The sequence below is a fragment of the Phoca vitulina genome, unplaced genomic scaffold, assembly GCF_004348235.1.
Source record: "Phoca vitulina isolate PV1807 unplaced genomic scaffold, GSC_HSeal_1.0 scaffold8, whole genome shotgun sequence".
Classification (NCBI taxonomy): Eukaryota; Metazoa; Chordata; class Mammalia; order Carnivora; family Phocidae; genus Phoca; species Phoca vitulina.
Window position 1 is genome coordinate 43307300 of NW_022589711.1, and position 20651 is coordinate 43327950.

The 20651-nt window shown below is 36.9% G+C and overlaps 1 protein-coding gene across 1 annotated transcript in view; it reads left to right on the forward strand.

Moving 5' to 3' along the window:
- STXBP5L (syntaxin binding protein 5 like) overlaps window positions 1–20651 on the forward strand; it is a 432652-nt gene that overhangs the window by 377132 nt on the left and 34869 nt on the right. The window lies entirely within an intron of this gene.

Genomic DNA, 20651 nt, shown 5'->3' on the forward strand with positions numbered 1-20651 from the left:
CAACAAGGAAACAATGGCTTTGAATGACACACTGGACCAGAAGGACTTTACAGATATATTCAGAACATTCCATCCTAAAGCAGCAGAATGTACATTCTTTTCAAGTGCACATTCTCCAGAATAGATCAAACATTAGGTCCCAAATCAGACCTCAACAAATACAAAAAGACTGAGATCACACCATGCATGTTTTCTTACTACAATGCAATAAACCTTGAAGTCAACCACAAGAAAGAACTTGGAAAGACCACAAATACGTGGAGGCTAAAAAACATCCTACTAAATAATCAATGGGTCAACCAGGAAATTAAAGATGAAATAGAAAAGTACACGGAAGCAAATGAAAACACGACAGTCCAAAACCTTTGGGATGCAGCAAAAGTGGTCATGAGAGGGAAGTATATAGAAAAAGGCCTACCTCAAGGAGCAAGAAAAATCTCAAATACACAACCTAATGTTACACCTAAAGGAGCTAGAGAAAGAACAATAAATGAAGCCTAAAGCCAGCAGAAGAAGGGAAATAATAAAGATTAGAGCAGAAATAAATGATATAGAGATTAAAAACAGTAGAACAGATTAATGAGACCAGGAGCTGATTCTTTCAAAAAATTAGTAAAACTGATAAACACCTAGCCAGACTTATCAAAAGGAGAAAGGATCCAAATAAATAGTCACAAATGAGAGAGGAGAGATCACAACCAACACTACAGAAATACAATTACAAGAGAATATTATGAAAAATTACATGCCAACAAAATGGACAATCTGGAAGAAATGGATAAATTCCTAGAAATGTATAAACTACCAAAACTGAAGCAGGAAGAAATAAAAAACTTGAACAGACCAATAACCAGCAAGGAAATTGAATCAGTAATAAAAAAATCTCCCAACAAACAGAAGTCCAGAGCCAGATGGCTTCCTATGGGAATTCTACCAAATATTTAAAGAACAGTTAATACCTATTCCTATCAAGCTCTTCCACCACCCCCCCAAAAAATAGAAATGGAAGGAAAACTTCCAAACTCCTTCTACAAGTCCAGCATTACCTTGATTCCAAGACCAGACAAAGACCCCACTGAAAAAGAGAACTACGGGCCAATATCCCTGATGAACATGGATGCAAAAATTCTCAACAATATACTAGCAAATTGAATCCAGCAGTACATAAAAAGAATCATTTGCCACAATCAAGTGGGATTTATTCTTCAGCTGCAAGGGTTGTTCAATATTCCTAAATCAATCAATGTGATACACCACATTAATAAAGGAAAGGATAAGAACCATATGATCCTCTCAACCTCTCAATAGATGCAGAAAAAAATTTGACAAAGTATAACATCCATTCATGATAAAAACCGTCAGCAAAGTAGGGATAGAGGGAACATACCTCAATATAAGAAAGGCCATATACAAAAACCCACAGCGAATATCCTCCTTAATGGACAAAACTAAGAGCTTTTCTTCTACAGTCAGGAACAAGACAGGGATGTCCACTCTCACCACTGTTGTTTAACATAGTACTGGAAGTCCTAGCTTCAGCAATCAGACATCAAAAGAAATAAAACACATCCAAATGGGCAAGGAAGAATTCAAACTTTCACTATTTGCAGACATGATACTCTGTGTAGAAAACCCGAAGGACTCTAACAAAAAATTGCTTTAATGAATTCATTAAAGTCACAGGATACAAAAGCAACCTACAGAAATCTGCATTTAACTCATGGGGAGTTTAAGAAATGAAATCGATGAACATGGGAGAAAAAAAGAGGCAAATGATAAAACAGACTCTTAACTACAGAGAACAGACTGAGGGTTGCTTGAGGGGGAAGTGGGCAGGGGGGTGGGTTACATGGGTGATGGCTATTAAGGAGAGCACTTGGGATGAGCACTGGGTTTGTATGTAAGTGATAAATCACAAAATTCTACTGAAACTAATATACTATATGTTAACTAGAATTTAAATAAAAAGTTAAAAAAGAAAAAAAGGCAAGTAAACAGCACGGTGATAATAAAAAATAATCCCATCTAAGGCCTTTTTAATCAATAAGAATGAGGACTATTTTAATAACTACATAAAATAATAAAATTTTATCAAAAGGAAAAAATTACTAGCCAAAGCAATTAAATAAATAAAATAAATATTATGTATATGTATTCAAAAGAATGTGATTAAAATTATAGGGGATAAGATTTTATACCTTAAATCTCAAGAGAATCAACTGAAAAACTAATAATTAGAATTCAGTGACGTGGCTGGTTATGAAATTCATATATGTAACTAATATTAATAATCCATTTTTGGTCCTAATGTATGAAAAGTTCAACCAGTGGAACAAAATAGAATATCTATAAGGAGGGGCACCTGGGTGGCTCAGTTGTTAAGCATCTGCCTTCAGCTCAGGTCATGATCCCAGGGTTCTGGGATCGAGCCCCACATTGGGCTTCCTGCTTGGCGGGAAGCCTGCTTCTGCCTCTCCCACTCCCCTTGCTTGTGTTCCCTCTCTCGCTGTCTCTCTCTGTCAAATAAATAAATAAAATCTTAAAAAAAAAAAAAAAAAAAGAATATCTACAAGGAGACCAAATGCATACAGAAATTTTGTAGTTGTAAATAAGTAACCTTTAAAATAAGTGGGGTAAACATAAGTCATTCAATAAATGCTTGGGACAACTAACTAGGCATTTAAAAAAATAATTTCTCTACACCAAAATAAATTCTAGATGATAAAAGTGTAAATGTATAGAGAAAAACCATAAAAGTGCTAAAAAAAACCCACACAAACATGTTTTTAATATTCTTAAAGACATATTTGCTAAAGGTAGCACAAAACTCAGTACCCATAGAAAACAATAAATTTGATTATATACAAATAATCAATATAGAGAAAAAAACAAGATAAATGACATTCTGCAATAAATTTGACAGAGAAAACTAATTTCTACAATGTCCAAAGTGCTCAGATATAAAAATAAGAGAAAAAAAACCACTAAAAACTTTTACAATGTATTTGTAGTTCACAAATAAAGGAATAGAAGTGTGTTTAAATGAAAGAATATCCAACATTTATTATTAAAGAAATGAGTATTAAAACATTTTTCCAATTAGCTCAACAAATATCAAAGAATTGTGTAAAGCAAAATATTGGTGATGATGTGGGAAGACTGGAGTTCTTATACACTGTTGGTGGGAATGTAAGTTGGTTAAACATTTTTGGAAGTCATTTTGCAATCAAAATCTACAATACCTATTCTTTTGCCAAGCAATTTCAGTTCTCAGAATTTATTCTACAGATATAATCACGAGTGTGCAAAGAAGTTAATACCATTCACATTGAAGTTTGTTTTGAAATAGTAAAAGACTAAAAGCCTAATGTCTATTAATGAGGAAATAGTTAAGTCAATTATTATATAGACCTAAAATGGTAATTTTATCCTTATATAAACTATTTGATACTACAAAGAATTACATAGATCTATATAGAATAGTCTTCAGGACACTGTAAAATAAATTTTAAAAACCCACAAAATACTGTTAATGTGCTTCCCCTTCTAATGAAAAAATGTTTAGACTAATTGTTGAAGAATACTCAAAGAAAATGTTAATATTCTTTGTCTCAATGGACATGGGAATAAAGGAATTCTGAGCTAAAATTTTAAAATTATTTTAAAAAGAAAAAGTAAATTGCAAGTACAAACTACAATACCCAGCAAAAACTGTTAAAACATTACATAATATATACAGTAGTAAAAGTCTTAATTTTCTTAACCAAATAATTTTATATATATTTAGAGATTTTCCCCTCAAATATATTAAGAGATTTTCCCTCAAAGGAATAGTTTCAAACTATTATAGGTTTTTATGTATGATTTAGAAAACACTCTGTGTACAGTTCATTGTAAAAGGAAGATTCAGACACAAAAGCATTAAGAAAAAGTGATTATTGATTTGCAAATGTTTATTATTATTTTTAAAGATTTTATTTTAGAGACAGAAATAGTGACAGAGAGCATAAGTGGGGAGGAGAGGGAGAAGGAGGCTCCCCACTGAGCAGGGAACATGACATGGGGCTGGATCCCAGGACCCTGGATCACAACGTGAGCCAAAGGCAGATGCTAACCAACTAGTACCCCCTATTTTTTATTATTTTTAAAAATTTTATTTATTTATTTGACAGACGGTGAGGGAGCACAAGCAGGGGGGAGTGGCAGAGGAAGAGGGAGAAGCAGACTTCCTGCTGAGCAGGGAGTCCTATGCAGGGCTCGATCCCAGGATCCCAAGATCATGAACTGAGCCAAAGGCAGACTCTTAACTGACTGAGCCACCCAGGCACCCCTTGCAAGTGTTTTAAGTGAAGTTTAGATTTTGAAGAATGCTAAGGTCAAGTGGGAAGAACTGGTTCACTGAATATAAAATACAACATGTATTTCAAACAAAAAATCCACATGCTTTTCAAGGTTAAGGTAAATTTGTTCATATAGTGGGGGTGGGGCGCATTTTACTCACATGATTATTATAGCTGTAGACATTAGTATTGCAAATGTCAGAGATAATTTTGTTAAGAAATGACTAGAAACAAGTAATCTAGCAATTCAAGAATTCATCTTTTAGGAGATTATAGCTAGACTAACTTCTTTTTTATTTATCTCAGGATACTCTGTGCTTTTTTTCCTTCTCCCCACTCTTAATGTGGGACTTGATGTGAATATTTACTCATGGCTCAGGACAAGGTGTCAGTTTGCTTTGTCAGCATCAATCAGGATATAATGGCATTTTACTGTTAAAATTCATTGTTATTTTGGGGTGTCTGGGTAGTTAGTCGGTTAAGCATCTGCCTTCAGCTCAGGTCATGATCCCAGAGTCCTGGGATCAGGCTGCACATCAAGCTCCCTGCTCACCAGAGGGAGTCTGCTTCTCCCTCTCCCTCTGCTCCTTCCCCTGTTCATGCTCTCTCTCTCTCTCTCTATCATTCTCTCTCAAATAGATAAGTAAAATCATTTAAAAATTTTTATTGTTATTTTGAGTTCTTGTCCAAGATGGTAACACAGGAGGCTGCTGAATTCTCCTTCCATGGATACCACAGATCTATAGCTACACATGGAGCAATTCCCTCTGAAGGAAATTCAGACTAGTTGAGTGACTCCTACACAGTGGATGAATAAGAAAGTACCTACATAGAAATGCATCTTTGCACACTCTCAATTACAGGGAGCCACTAAGAATGAAAAAGACCTCTTGGACAATTGCAAAGGATTCAGAGACCACTAAAAGCTTGGGCCAGGGTGAATCATAAGGTTCATCTACACAGGACCATTCCATCAAGTCTGGGAGAGGTGGCTGTTTTCTGTTGTGTAGTAACCAACACAGAGTCAAGGAAAATGAAGAAACAGGAATATATTCCAAACAAACAAACAAAAAAACCACGATAAAACTCCAGAGACATATCTAATGAAATGAAGATAAACGAGTTACCTGATAGAGTTCAAAGTAGTGGTAATAAAGATGCTCACCAAGGTCAGGAAAACCTTGCATCAACAAAATGAGAATTTAAACAAAGAGACCAAATACATGAGAAAGTAGCTTACAAATCACAGACCTGAAGAATACAATAAATGCACGGAAAATTTAATAGAGAGGTTCAACAACAGACTGAAGTAGAAGGAAGGATCAGTGAATTTAAAGGCAAAGCAGATTTCATCCAATCAGAGAAGCAAGAAAAAAAGTTTAAAAAATGAAGATAAAGTACTAATGGGACAACATCGAGTGGAATAACATTCACATTAAAAGGATTTGAAAAGGAGAAGTGTGAGAGAAGGGGAAGAAAATTTATTTGAAGAAATAATGTCTGAAACATTCTCTAATCTGGGGAAGGAAACAGACATCCAGATCCAGGAAGACCAGAAACTTTGAAATAAGCTAAACCCAGAGAGACCAATACCAAGACACAAATTTGTCAAAAGCAAGGAAGAATCTTAAAAACAACAGAAAAACAACTTGTTACCTACAAGGGAATCCCCATAAGACAGTTGGCAGAGTATCAGCAGAAAATTTGCAGACCAGAATGGAGTGGCATGCTATAGTCAAAGTGTGCCAAGAAAATATTCTTGCAAACCAAGAATATTCTACCCAGAAAAATTGTCCTTCGGAATCAAAGTAGAAATAAAAGAATTTTCCAGACAAGCAAAAGCTAGAGAAGTTCATCACCACTAGACTCGCCTTACAAAAATTATTAAAGGGACTTGAAACAAAACAGTCCTAATTAGTAAGAGAAAAACATATGAAAGAATAAATATCACTGGTAAAGGTAACTATATAGTAAAATTCATAATAAATGTAATGGAGGTGGGTAAATCACTTATAAATCTAGTATGAAGGCTAAAAGACAAAAGTTGTAAAAATAACTACAATAATTTGTTAATAGACATGTGAGATAAGAAGATGTAAATTGTGACATCAAATACAAAAGTAGGAAGGAGAGTAAAAATGTAGACCTTTAGAATGCATTTGAACTAAAGTTATCAAATTAGACCATCATAAATGTTTCTACACCTAAAACTAATATAATACTTTATGTTCAAAAAGAATACAAGTCTTAAGTAACTTAAATAACATTTTATATAATCTTCATGGTAACTGCAAAGCAAAAACCTATAGTGAATACATAAAAAAGAAAGAAATCTAAGTGTGCCACAAGAAAAGCATCAAAGTGCAAAAGAAAAAACAAAACAAAACAAAGCAATTGTACAACTACCAAAAACAATAAGGCAGTAAGTTCATACCCATCAATGGTTACTTTAAATGTAAATGGACTAAATTCTCCAATAAAAAGCCAGGGTGGCTGAATGGATTTAAAAAAACAAACAAACAAACAAAAACGAGATACAGCCATATACTGCCTACAAGAGACTCTTTAATTTTAAGTACACATCAGACTGAAAGTGAAAGTATGGAGAAAGATATTCCATGCAAATCATAATAGAGAGCTAGGGTGGCTATACTTAATAATAGATAAAATAAATTTTAAGTAAAAAATATTCACAAGAGACAGAAAAAGTAATTGTATAATGATAAAGGGGTCAATCCAACAAGAAATAACATTTCTAAATATTTATGGACCCAACATTGGAGCACCTAAATATATAAAGCACTCATTAACAAATCTAAGGGAGAAATAGCAATACAAATAGTAGACTTAAATCCCCCACTTGCGTCAATGAATAGATTGTCCAGACAGAAAATCAATAAGGAAACATTGGACTTACACAACATGTTAGACCAGATGGACATAACAGACATACAGAATATTCCATCTAAAAGCAACAGAAAACAAAATCTTCAAGTGCACATGAAACATTCTCCAGAAGGGATCATATGTTAGGCCACCAAACAGACCTTAAAATATGTAAGAAGACTGAAATTATTTTAAGCCTCTGTTCTGACCACAGTGGTATGAAAATAGAAATGAATTACAAGAAAACTAGAAAATTACAAATATGTGGAGACTAAGCAATAAGATATTGAACAACCAATGGGTCAAAGAAAAAAACAAAAAAGAGAGAAATTGAAATATATCTCGAGACATGAAAATGGAAATACAACATACCAATATTTATGGGATGCAGCCAAAGTAGTTGTAAAAGGGAAGTTTATAGTGATAAACACATACATTAAGAAACACAAATTTTTTTGTTTTGTTTTTTCTTTTCAAGTTTTTATTTAAATTCCAGTTAATATACACTGTAACATTAGTTTCAGATGTAGAATATAGTGATTCATCACTTACATCCAATACCCAGTGGTCATCATAAGAATGCCCTCCATAATACCTTCATCCATTTAACCCAATCCCTGCCCACCTCCCCTCTAGTAACCCTCAATTTGCTCTGTATATTTAAGAGTCTGTTTGCTGGCTTGCTTCTATTTTTCCCGTATGTTCATCTGCTTCACTTCTTAAATTCCATATTATCCATTCATTAGTAGATGGACATTTTGGCTCTTTCTGTAATTTGGCTATTGTTGATAAGGCACTATAAATATTGGGGTGCATGTCTTTCTTGAAATCAGTATTTCTGTATCTTTTGGGTAAATACCTAGTAGTGGAATTGCTGGGTCATAGGGTAGTTCTATTTTTAACATTTTGAGGAACCTCCATACCATTTTCAAGAGTTGCTGCACCAGTTTGCATCCTCACAGTGTAAGAGGGTTCCCCTTTCTCCACATCCTTGCCAACACCCATTGTTTGTGTTGTTAATTTTAGTCATTTTGACAGGTCTGAGATGATATTTCACTGTAGTTTTGACTTTATTTCCCTAATGATAAATGATGTTGAGCATCTTTTCTTGGGTCTGTTGGCCATCTATATGTCTTCTTTGGAAAAAATACCTATTCATGTCTTCTGCCCATTTCTTAACTAGACTATTTGTTTTTTGGGTGCTGAGTTTGATAAGTTCTGTATAGATTTTGGATACTAATCCTTTATCAGATATGTCATTTACAAATATGTTCTCCCATTCTGAAGCTTAGTTTTAAATTTTGTTTCCTTTGCTGTGCAGAAGCTTTTTATCTTGTGAAGTCCCAATATTTCATTTTTGCCTTTGTTTCCCTTGCCTCCAGGGACATACCTAGTAAGAAGTTGATATGGTTGATGTCACAGAGGTTATTCCCTGTGTTCTCCTCCATAATTTTGATGGTTTACTGTCTCACATTTAGGTCTTACATCCATTTGAATTTATTTTTGTATATGGTGTAAGAAAGTGGTCCAATTGCATTCTTCTGCATGTGGCTGTCCAATTTTCCCAACACCATTTGTTGAAAAGACAGTCTTTTTTTTCCATTGGATATTCTATCCTGCTTTATCAAAGATTAGTTGATCACATAGTTGTGGGTCCATTTCTGGGTTTTCTATTCGGTTCCATTTATCTATGCATCTGTTTTTGTGCCAGTATCATACTGTATTGATGACTACAGCTTTGTAATATAGTTTGAAGTCTGAAATTGTGAGGCATCCAGTTTTTTCTTTTTCAAGATTGCTTTGGCTATTTTGTCTAGTTGTTTTTAGGATTTTTTTCTTTATATTTTGGAAATTTAACTATGATATGTCTTGGTGTTGGCCTGCTTTTGTTGATTTTGATGGGCATTCTCTGTGCCTCCTGGATTTAGATGTCTGTTTCTTTCCCCAGATTAGGGAAGTTTTCAGCCATAGTATCCTCAAATAACCTTCTGCACCTTTCTCTCTCTCTCCTTCTTCGGGGACTCATATAATACAAGTGTTACTATGTTTGATGGAGTCACTGAGTTCCCTAAATCTACTTTCATGATCCAAGATTTTTCTTTCTCTCTTTTGTTTGGCTTCATTATTTTCCATAATTCTATCTTCTTTATAACTTGTTTGTTCTTTTGCTTCTTCCATCCTTGTGGTCAGTACATCCAGTCGGTTTTGAATCTCAGATATTACATTTTTCATTTTGGCCTGATTGTTTTTTTAGTTCTTTTGTCTCTGCAGTAAGGGTCTCCCTGATGTCTTCCATGATTTTCTCAAGCCCAGCCAGTATCCTTATGATTGTTGCTTTAAATTCTGGATCAGGCATATTACTTATATCTGTTTTTATTAGATCCCTGGCTGTGACCTTTTCTTGTTCTTTCTTTTGGGATGAATTCCTCCATCTTGGCATTTTGTCTATGTCTCTGTCGTCTCCTGTGTTAGGAAAGCCTGTTATGTTCCCTGTTTCTGAGAGTAAAGGCTTTATGAAGAAGAGATCATATAATGTCCAGGGCCTGGCGCTTCAGGAAGTGTCTCTGGTGTGTGCTGCGTGGACTATGCTGCTGTGTTTTGGCTGCTCTTTCCCCCAGGTCAGTCCTCTGCAGAGTTTCTCCTTGCCTGCAGTAGGGAGTGTTTTGACCTTGTCCAGAGGGTGGCGAGTTTTAACTAGGTGTGCTCTGGTCTGCTGGTTGAAAGAATCCTGATGCTATTTCTACTAGAGCTGAAGTTTTGCAGAACACTATGGCCAGTAGACCTAAGGGGTATGGGGCTCTACCCTATTCAGGCCTGCTGACATTTAAAGTTCCAAACTTCAGATACCTGATGTGTCAGGTACTCTAAGAAAGGGTATTGCTGTGCTGGGACTGATACTGATGCAGGTTTGATTCAGAAGGTCTGTCACCCCAAAGCACAGGAACACCGGATTGGGTACAAGCAAGCTAAAAAGCCAGTGCCCCAGTTAGCGGGCCCTCAACAGATGTCTCTGCACCTATGCTGAGAGGCAGGGAAGGAAAATGGTGCCTGCCAGTTCTTTTGCCCCCAGAGGGGCAATGCTACCTCTCACAGATGTATTCCAAAAAGAATGAACAGTCTCTCCCTGTGCCCCTTAGGCAATCATCGGAATGCACAGTCTGCCCCAGGGTTGTTTGCCTGCCTCTGATCCAGGAGTAGGGTAGCATCCTCAGGTCTTCCCAGCCAAGCCCACGGACTTCCAAAACTCCAGTCTTTGAGCCCATTGGTTGAAAACACTCACAAAATTCAGCCCCCTTAACTCTCCCAGCCAGTGGCTTTGGAGAAGTGTTCTTGTGCATATTCCTGTGTGTTCTACTCTCTCTCACCTTTCTCCATGACCAGGGATCCTTCCCTTCCACAGCACCTGTCATCCGTTTCTCCCCCAAATCCTGTCTCAGCACTTCCTACTTTCCTCAAAATGGCTTCTTCTCTCCCTCTAGTTGTGTAGTTTGTTCTACCAGTTCTCAGGGGAAATTCTTGAGTATTCAGAATGATTTGATAGTTATCTAGCTGTGTTTCAGGGAGAAGGCAAGCCTAGGGTTCTCCTACTATGCCATCATTGTAGCTCCCCTTCAAGAAATAAGAAGATCTTAAACAACCTAACTTTATATCTCAAGGAACTAGAGAAAGGAAAAATGAAGCCCAAAATTAGTGGGAGAAAGGAAATAAAGATCAGAGCAGAAATAAACAAAAGAGACTAAAAAGACAATAAAAAAGATTAATGAAACTAAGAGCTGATTTTTTAAAAAGATACACAAAATAGACAAACCTTTAGCCAGATTCCCCAAGACTGAAAAATCACAAGTGGAGGAAGAGACATTACAACTGATACCACAGAAACACAAAGGATCATAAAAGACTACTATATGCCAAAAAATTGGAGAATCTCAAACAGATAAATTCCTAGAAAAATACAACCTACCAAGATAATCATGAAGTAATAGAAAACCTGAACAGACCAATTACTACCAAGGAGATTGAGTCATTAATTAAAAACCTCCGAACAAACAAAAGTCTAGGACCAGATGGCTTCATTGCTGATTTCCACCGAACATCTAAAGAATTAATACCAATCTTTCTCACATTCTTCAAAACCATCAAAGAGTAAGGATAACTGCCATACTCATTTTTCAAGGACACTACAAGAAAAGAAAATTATAATATTTCTGATGTACATTGATGTAAAAATCCTCAACAAAATATTAACAAGCCAAATTCAACAATATATTAAAAGGATCTTATGATAAAGTGGTATTTCTTCCAGGGAGGAAAGGATGGTCCAAAATCTGCAAATCAATGTGATCCATCATATTAACAAAATGAAGAATAAAAATCATGTGATCATCTCAATAGATGAAGAAAAGGCATTTGACAAAACTCAGTATCTAGTCATGACAAAAATTATAACCAAGTGGGAACAGAGAGAATGTGCCTTCCATAATAAAGACCATATATGACAGGGCCACGGCTAACATCACATTCAGTGGTGAAAAACTGAAAGCTTTTACTCCAAGATCAGAAATAAGACAAGAATGCCCAGTCTCAACACTTTTATTCAACATAGTACTAAAGTACAAGCTAGGGCAAGGAAAATAAATAAAAGGCATCCAAATCAGAACAGAAAAAGTAAAACTGTCTATTTGCAGAAGACATATATAGAAAACCATAAGGACTCCACCAAAAAACTACTAAAACTAATAAATCCAGCAAAGTTGCAGAATAGAAAATCAGTATGCAAAACTCAGTTGCATTTCTATACACTAACAATGAACTATTAGAAAGAGAAATTAAGAAAATCCTATTTGCAACTGTATCAAAAAGAATAAAGTACTTAGGAATAAATTTAACCAAAGGAATAAAAGAACTGTACACTGAAAACTGTAGGATATTAAGAAACTGAAGAAGACACAAATAAATGGAAAGGTATTTCATGCTCATGGGTTGGAAGAAAATATCGTTAAAATGTCCATATAGCCCAAAGCAATTTATAGATTCAGTACAATCCCTTCCAATGACATTTTTCACCAAAATAGAACAAATAATTTGCATGGAACCACATTTGACTCCAAATAGCCAAAGCAATCTTGAGAAAGAAAAAGAGGCATCACACTTTCTGATTTCAAACTATATTACAAAGCTATAGCAAGCAAAACAGTATGGTATTGACGCCAAAATGCCACATAAATCAATGAAACAGAATAGAGAGCCCAGAAATAAATAAATTATATATATATATATACACTTATAAATAAGTGTGTGTGTATACACACACATATATATTCAATTAACTTACAAGAGAGCCAAGAATATACAATAGGGAAAGGATCATCTCTTCAATAAACGGTGGTAGGAAAACTGTACAGCCACATATAAAAGAACAAAACCGAACCACTATCTTATGCCATACACAAAAATCAACTCAAAATGGATTAAAGACTTGAACATAAGACTTAACAATAAAACTTCTAGAAGAAAACACAAGTGGTAAGCTCCTTGACAGTGGTCTTGGCAGTAATTTTTTGGATTTGAAACCAAAAGCAAAAACAATAAAAGCAAAAATATGCATAAGTAAGTAAAAATATGATATAGTGGGACTATATCAAACTAAAAAGTTTCTGTATAGTAAAGGAAACCATTGACAAAATGAAAAATCAATCTACTGAATGGGAGAAAATATTTGCAAATCATGATTCTGATCAGAGGTTAATACCCAAAAAATATAAAGGATTCATACAATTCAATAGCAAAAAAAAAAAAATCAGATTAAAAAATGGGCAGATGGGTGTGCTCGGCTGGCTCAGTCTGCACAGCATGTAACTCTTGATCTAGGGCTTCTGAGTTCAAGCCCCATGTTGGGCGTATAGCGTACTTTAAAGAAAAAATGGGCAGAGTAGCAAGATGGCGGAGGAGTAGGAAACCTGGATTTCATCTGGTCCCAGGAATTTAGCTAGAGAGGGATCAAACCATTCTGAACACCTACGAACTCAACAGAAGATCGAAGAAAAGAATAACACCAACTCTCTGAAGAGAAAAGCAACCACTTTCTGGAAGGTAGGAAGTGCGGAGAAGTGAATCCGAGGCGATATTTGGGAAGATAAACAGCGGGGGAGGGGGCCTCGGTCAGCCGCTACTGGCAAGTGATAGAGCAGCGGAGCACAAAATCGGAACTTTTAGAAGTCGGCTCCACTGAGAGATGTCACTCCAGTGGCTAAGCAGGAGGTGGAACCCTCGCTGGGACAGTGTGGTCTCAGGACCCTCAGGGTCACAGAAAGACCAGGGGTGCCTGAGTGCGCAGAGCTCCCAGGTATTGGAGCGGGGAAGCCGGCTGCAGAGAAGGAGCTGAGGCGCGGGATCTCAGCTCAGGGTTGCCATAAACTGTGATCCGCGGCACAGTCGGGCCACTGCTCCTCCAGCAGGGACCCAATAAGCGGCAGATCTGGGGAGACTCCCCTTCCTGCCCCAGGAGGAGCGGCACGGGAGTGCACCGCAGGGATCTCCTGGGTTTGGAGACTCCACACAGGGTCATGTGCCAGAGATACAAATGCTCAGTCACAGCCCAGGTGAGCACGGAGTGCGGTCAGAGACTGGGGAGACAGGAGTTATTGACTGCTTTTCTCTGGGGGCTCACTGAGGAGCGGGGCCCCAAGTTCTCAGCTCCTCCGGGGTGGAGATTGGGAGGCTGCTATTTTCACTCTCGTCCTCCAAAGCTGTACAGAAAGCTTGTGGGGAACAAAAGCTCCTGAGAGCAAACCCAAGCAGATTACTTAGCCCAGACCGGCAAGGGTGGGGCAATTCAGCCTCCGGCAAAGACATTTGGGAACCATGGCAACAGGCCCCTCCCCCAGAAGATCAGCAAGAACAGCCAGCCAAGACCAAGTTTACCGATCAATGAGAATGGCAGAACTCCAGCGCTAGGGGAATACTGCACATAGAATTCATGGCTTTTTCCCCATGATTCTTTAGTCTTTCAAAGTTAATTGTTTTAATTTTCTTTTTTTTTTTAATTTTTTTTTCCCCTTTTTCAATAAACATCTTATCAATCCCTTTTTTAAAATCTTTTTTATTTTTCATTTTTAGAGTCATATTCTATCCCTTCTTAGTAGTTATCCTTATTTTTGGTATCTATACATTAGTTGTTCTCTCTTTAAAATTTTGGGATACACTTTCTTCTAACAGACCAAAATATACCCTAAATCTCTAGTATATGGCTTTGTTCTAGTCTCCTGCCTGATCACATTCTCTCCCTTTTTTTTTCTTTTTTTTTTAAATCCTCTTCTTTCTTTTTTCAAACAACTTCTTATCAATTCCTTTTATAAAATTTTTTATAATTTTCATCTTTACAGTCGTATTCCATCCCTTCATCATATTAACCCTTATTTTTGTACATATACAAGTTTTTCTTTCTTTAAAATTTTGGGAGGCACTTTCTTCTAACAGACCAAAAGACGCCCAAAATCTAGTGTGTGGCAGTAATCTATGCACCAGCCTGATCATATCTGATCATATTCTGTTTTGTTTTGTTTTTATCTTTTTCTTTTTTTTTTTTCTTTTTTCTTTCTTTCCCTTTCTTTTCCCCTAGTTTCAGGTCTCTTCTGATTGTTTAGTGTATATTTTTCAGGGGTCGTTGTTACCCTGTTAGCATTTTGTCATCTATTCTCCTCTGGACAAAATGACAAGATGGAAAATATCACCTCAAAAAAAAGAACAGTACTGACTGCCAGGGACCTAATCAATATGGACATTAGTAAGATGTCGGAACTAGAGTTCAGAATGACGATTTTAAAGATACTAGCTGGGCTTGAAAGAAGCAAGGAAGTTATTAGAGAAACCCTTTCTGGATAAATAAAAGAACTAAAATCTAACCAAGTCGAAATCAAAAAGGCTATTAATGAGGTGCAATAAAAAATGGAGGCTCTAACTGCTAGGATAAATGAGGCAGAAGAGAGAATCAGTGATCTAGGAGACCAAATGATGGAAAATAAAGAAGCTGAGAAAAAGAGACATAAACAACTACTGGATCACGAGGGCAGAATTCGAGAGATAAGTGATACCATAAGATGAAACAATATTAGAATAATTGGGATCCCAGAAGAAGAAAGAGAGAGGGGCAGAAGGTATATGGGAGCAAATTAGAGCAGAAAACTTCCCTAATTTGGGGAAGGAAATGGGGATGCAAAATCCAGAAGGCACAGAGAACCCCCCTCAAAAATCAATAAAAATAGTTCAACACCCCAACATCTAATAGTAAAACTTGTGAGTCTTAGAGACAAAGAGAAAATCCTGAAAGCAGCTCGGGAGAAGAGATCTGTAACCTACAATGGTAGAAACATTAGATTGGCAATAGACCTATCCACAGAGACCTGGCAGGCCAGAAAGGACTGGCATGATATATTCAGAGCACTAAATGAGAAAAATATGCAGCCAAGAATACTATATCCAGATAGGCTGTCATTGAAAATAGAAGGAGAGATAAAAACCTTCCAGGACAAACAGAAACTAAAGGAATTTGCAAACATAAAACCAGCGCTACAAGAAATATTGAAAGGGGTCCTCTAAGCAAAGAGAGAGCCTAAAAGTAACATAGACCAGAAAGGAACACAGACAATATACAGTAACAGTCACCTTGCAGGCAATACAATGGCACTAAACTCATATCTTTCAATAGTTACCCTGAATGTAAATGGGCTATATGCCCCAATCAAAAGACACAGGGTATCAGATTGAATTAAAAAACAAGACCCATAGATATGCTGTCTGCAAAAGACTCATTTCAGAACCAAAGACACCCCCAGATTTAAAGTGAGGGGGTGGAAAATGATTTACCATGCTAATGGACACCAAAAGAGAGCTAGGGTTGCAATCATTATATCAGACAAATTAGATTTTAAAACAAAGACTATAATAAGAGATGAGGAAGGACACTATATCCTACTTAAAGGGTCTATCCAACAAGAAGATCTAACAATTGTAAATATCTATGCCCCTAACATGGGGGCAGCCAATTATATAAGCCAATTAATAACAAAAGCAAAGAAACACATCGACAACAATACAATAATACTGGGGGACTTTAACATAAAGATCAACAAGGAAATAAAGACTTTAAATAACACACTGGACCTAATGGACTTCACAGATATACTCAGAACATTCCATCCCAAAGCAACGGAATACACATTCTTCTCTAGTGCCCATGGAACATTCTCCAGAATAGATCACATCCTAGGTCACAAATCAGGTCTCAACCAGTACCAAAAGATTGGAATCATTCCCTGCATATTTTTAGACCACAATGCTTTGAAACTAGAACTCAATCACAAGAAGAAAGTCGGAAAGAACTCAAATACATGGAGGCTAAAGAGCATCCTATTAAAGAATGAATGGGTCAACCAGGAAATTAAAGAAGAATTTAAAAAGTTCATGGAAACAAATGAAAATGAAAAAAACAACTGTTCAAAATCTTTGGAATGCAGCAAAGGCAGTCCTAAGAGGAAAGTCTATAGCAATAGAATCCTTTCTCAAGAAACAAGAAAGGTCTCAAATACACAACCTAACCCTACACCTAAAGGAGCTGGAGAAAGAACAGCAAATAAAGCGTAAACCCAGCAGGAGAAGAGAAATAATAAAGATCAGAGCAGAAATCAATGAAATAGAAACCAATAGAACAGTAGAACAGATCAAAGAAACTAGGAACTGGTTCTTTGAAAGAATTAATAAGATTGATAAACCCCTGGCCAGACTTATCAAAAACAAAAGAGAAAAGACCCAAATAAATAAAATCATGAATGAAAGAGGAGCGATCACAACCAACACTAAAGAAATACAAACAATTATAAGAACATATTATGAGCAACTATATGCCAGCAAATTAGATAATCTGAAAGAAATAGATGCATTCCTAGAGATGTATCAACTACCAAAATTGAACCAGGAAGAAATAGAAAACCTGAATGACCTCTAACCACTAAGGAAATTGAACCAGTAATCAAAAATCTCCCAACAAACAAAAGCCCAGGGCCAGATGGCTTCCCAGGGGAATTCTACCAAACATTTCAAGAAGAATTAATACCTATTCCACTGAAACTGTTCCAAAAAAATAGAAACGGAAGGAAAACTTCCAAACTCATTTTATAAGGCCAGCATTACCTTGATCCCAAAACCAGACAAAGACCCCATCAAAAAGAAGAATTATAGACCAATATCCCTGATGAACACGATGCAAAAATTCTCACCCAAATACTAGCCAATAGGATCCAACAGTACATTAAAAGGATTATTCACCACGACCAAGTGGGATTTATCCCTGGGCTGCAAGGTTGGTTCAACATCCGTAAATAAATCAATGTGATACAATACATTAATAAAAGAAAGAACAAGAACCATATGATCCTCTCAATAGATGCAGAAAAAGCATTTGACAAAGTACAGCATCCTTTCTTGATCAAAACTCTTCAGAGTATAGGGAGAGAGGGTACATAACTCAATATCATAAAAGCCATCTATGAAAAACCCACAGCGAATATCATTCTCAATGGGGAAACACTGAGAGCTTTCCCCCTAAGGTCAGGAACACGGCAGGGATGTCCACTATCACCACTGCTATTCAACATAATATTAGAAGTCCTAGCCACAGCAATCAGACAACAAAAAGAAATAAAAGACATCCAAATTGGCAAAGAAGAAGTCAAACTCTCACTCTTTGCAGATGATATGATACCTTATGTGGAAAACCCAAAAGACTCCACCCCAAAACTGCTAGAACTCATATAGGAATTCAGTAAAGTGGCAGGATATAAAATCAATGCACAGAAATCAGTGGCATTCCTATACACCAACAAGACAGAAGAAAGAGAAATTAAGGAGTCGATCCCATTTACAATTGCACCCAAAACCATAAGATACCTAAGAATAAATCTAACCAAAGAGGCAAAAATCTGTACTCAGGAAACTATAAAATACTCATGAAAGAAATTGAGGAAGACACAAAGAAATGGAAAAACGTTCCATGCTCATGGATTGGAAGAACAAATATTGTGAAAATGTCTACGCTACCTAGAGCAATCTACACATTTAATGCAATCCCTATCAAAATACCATCAACTTTTTTCAAAGAAATGGAACAAATAATCCTAAAATTTGTATGGAACCAGAAAAGACCCTGAATAGCCAGGGGAATGTTGAAAAGGAAAACAAAGCTGGTGGCACCACAATTCTGGACTTCAAGCTCTATTACAAAGCTGTAATCATCAAGACAGGATGGTACTGGCACAAAAACAGACACACAGATCAATGGAACAGAATAGAGAGCCCAGAAATGGACCCTCAACTCCATGGTCAACTCATCTTTGACAAAGCAGGAAAGAATGTCCAATGGTAAAAAGACAGTCTCTTCAACAAATGGTATTGGGAAAATTGGACAGCCACATGCAGAAGAATGAAACTGGACCATTTTCTTACACCACACACAAATATAGACTCCAAATGGATGAAAGACCTAAATGTGAGACAGGAATCCATCAAAATCCTAGAGGAGAACACAGGCAGCAACCTCTTCGACCTCAGCCGCAGCAACTTCTTCCTAGAAACATCGTCAAAGGCAAGGGAAGCAAGGGCAAAAATGAACTATTGGGACTTCATCAAGATAAAAAGCTTTTGCACAGGAAAGGAAACAGTCAACAAAACCAAAAGACAACTGACAGAATGGGAGAAGATATTTGCAAATGACATATCAGATAAAGGGCTAGTATCCAAAATCTATAAAGAACTTATCAAACTCAACACCCAAAGAACAAATAATCCAATCAAGAAATGGGCAGAAGACATGAACAGACATTTTTCCAAAGAAGATATTCAAATCGCCAACAGACACATGAAAAAGTGCTCAACATTGCTTGGCATCAGGGAAATCCAGATCAAAAGCTCAATGAGATACCACCTCACACCAGTCAGAATGGCTAAAATTAACAAGTCAGGAAACGACAGATGTTGGCAAGGATGCAGAGAAAGGGGAACCCTCCTACACTGTCAGTGGGAATGCAAGCTGGTGCAGCCACTCTGGAAAACAGTATGGAGGTTCCTCAAAAAGTTGAAAATAGAGCTACCATAAGACCCAGCAATTGCACTACTGGGTATTTACCCCAAAGATACAAATGTAGGGATCCGAAGGGGTATGTACACCCCAATGTTTATAGCAGCAAGGTCCACAACAGCCAAACTACAGAAAGAGCCAAGATGTCCATCAACAGATGAATGGATAAAGAAGATGTGGTGTATATATACAATGGAATATTATGCAGCCATCAAAAGGAATGAAATCTTGCCATTTGCAGACATGGATGGAACTGGAGGGTATTATGCTGAGCGAAATAAGTCAATCAGAGAAAGACATGTATCATATGATTTCACTGATATGAGGAATTCTTAATCTCAGGAAACAAACTGAGGGTTGCTGGAGTGGTGGCGGGTGGGAGGGATGGGGTGGCTGGGTGATAGACATTGGGGACGGTATGTGCTATGGTGAGCGCTGTGAATTGTGTAAGACTGATGAATCACAGACCTGTACCTCTGAAACAAATAATACATTATATGTTAAAAAAAAAAAAAAGAAGAAGAAGATAGCAGGAAGGGAAAAATGAAGGGGGGGAAATCGGAGGGGGAGACGAACCCTGAGAGACTATGGACTCTGAGAAACAAACTGAGAGCTTTAGAGAGGACGGGGGTGGGTTATCCTGGTAATGGGTATTAAAGAGGGCATGTATTGAATGGAGCACTGAGTGTTATTCACAAACAATGAATCATGTAACACTACATCAAAAACTAATGATGTAATGTATGGTGATTTACATAACATAATAAAATTTTTAAAAATGGGCAGAGGAACTAAATAGACACTTTTCCAAAGACAACATACAAATGGTGAACAGTTACATGAAAATGTGCTCAACATCACTAATCATCAGAGAAATGCAAATCAAAACCACAATGAGCTATCACTCATACCTTTTACAGTGGTTATCATCAAAAAGAAATTACAAGTGTTAAGGAAGGTGTGAAGAAAAGGGATCCCTTATGTACTGTTGGTAGGAATGTAAATTGCTGCAGCCATTATGGAAAACAATATGGAGGTGTGTAGCCACATTTCTGTAGACTCTCAGCCAAGTGTGGGTGATGACCCAGCGAGAACAAAGGAATGACCCAAAGACAGCGATCGAGACCTAGGTTTATTGGGGGAACTTAAGTACAGGGAGTCCAGGAGTGGCCAACTGAACAAAGCATCTGCGGCTGGAAACTAAATGCAGCAAACTTTTATAGTGTAGCAATTATCCTAGCAATTCTCTGTAGCTTTGCCCCTCCTTGCATGGCAAATGTTCCAAAGAGATAAAAGCC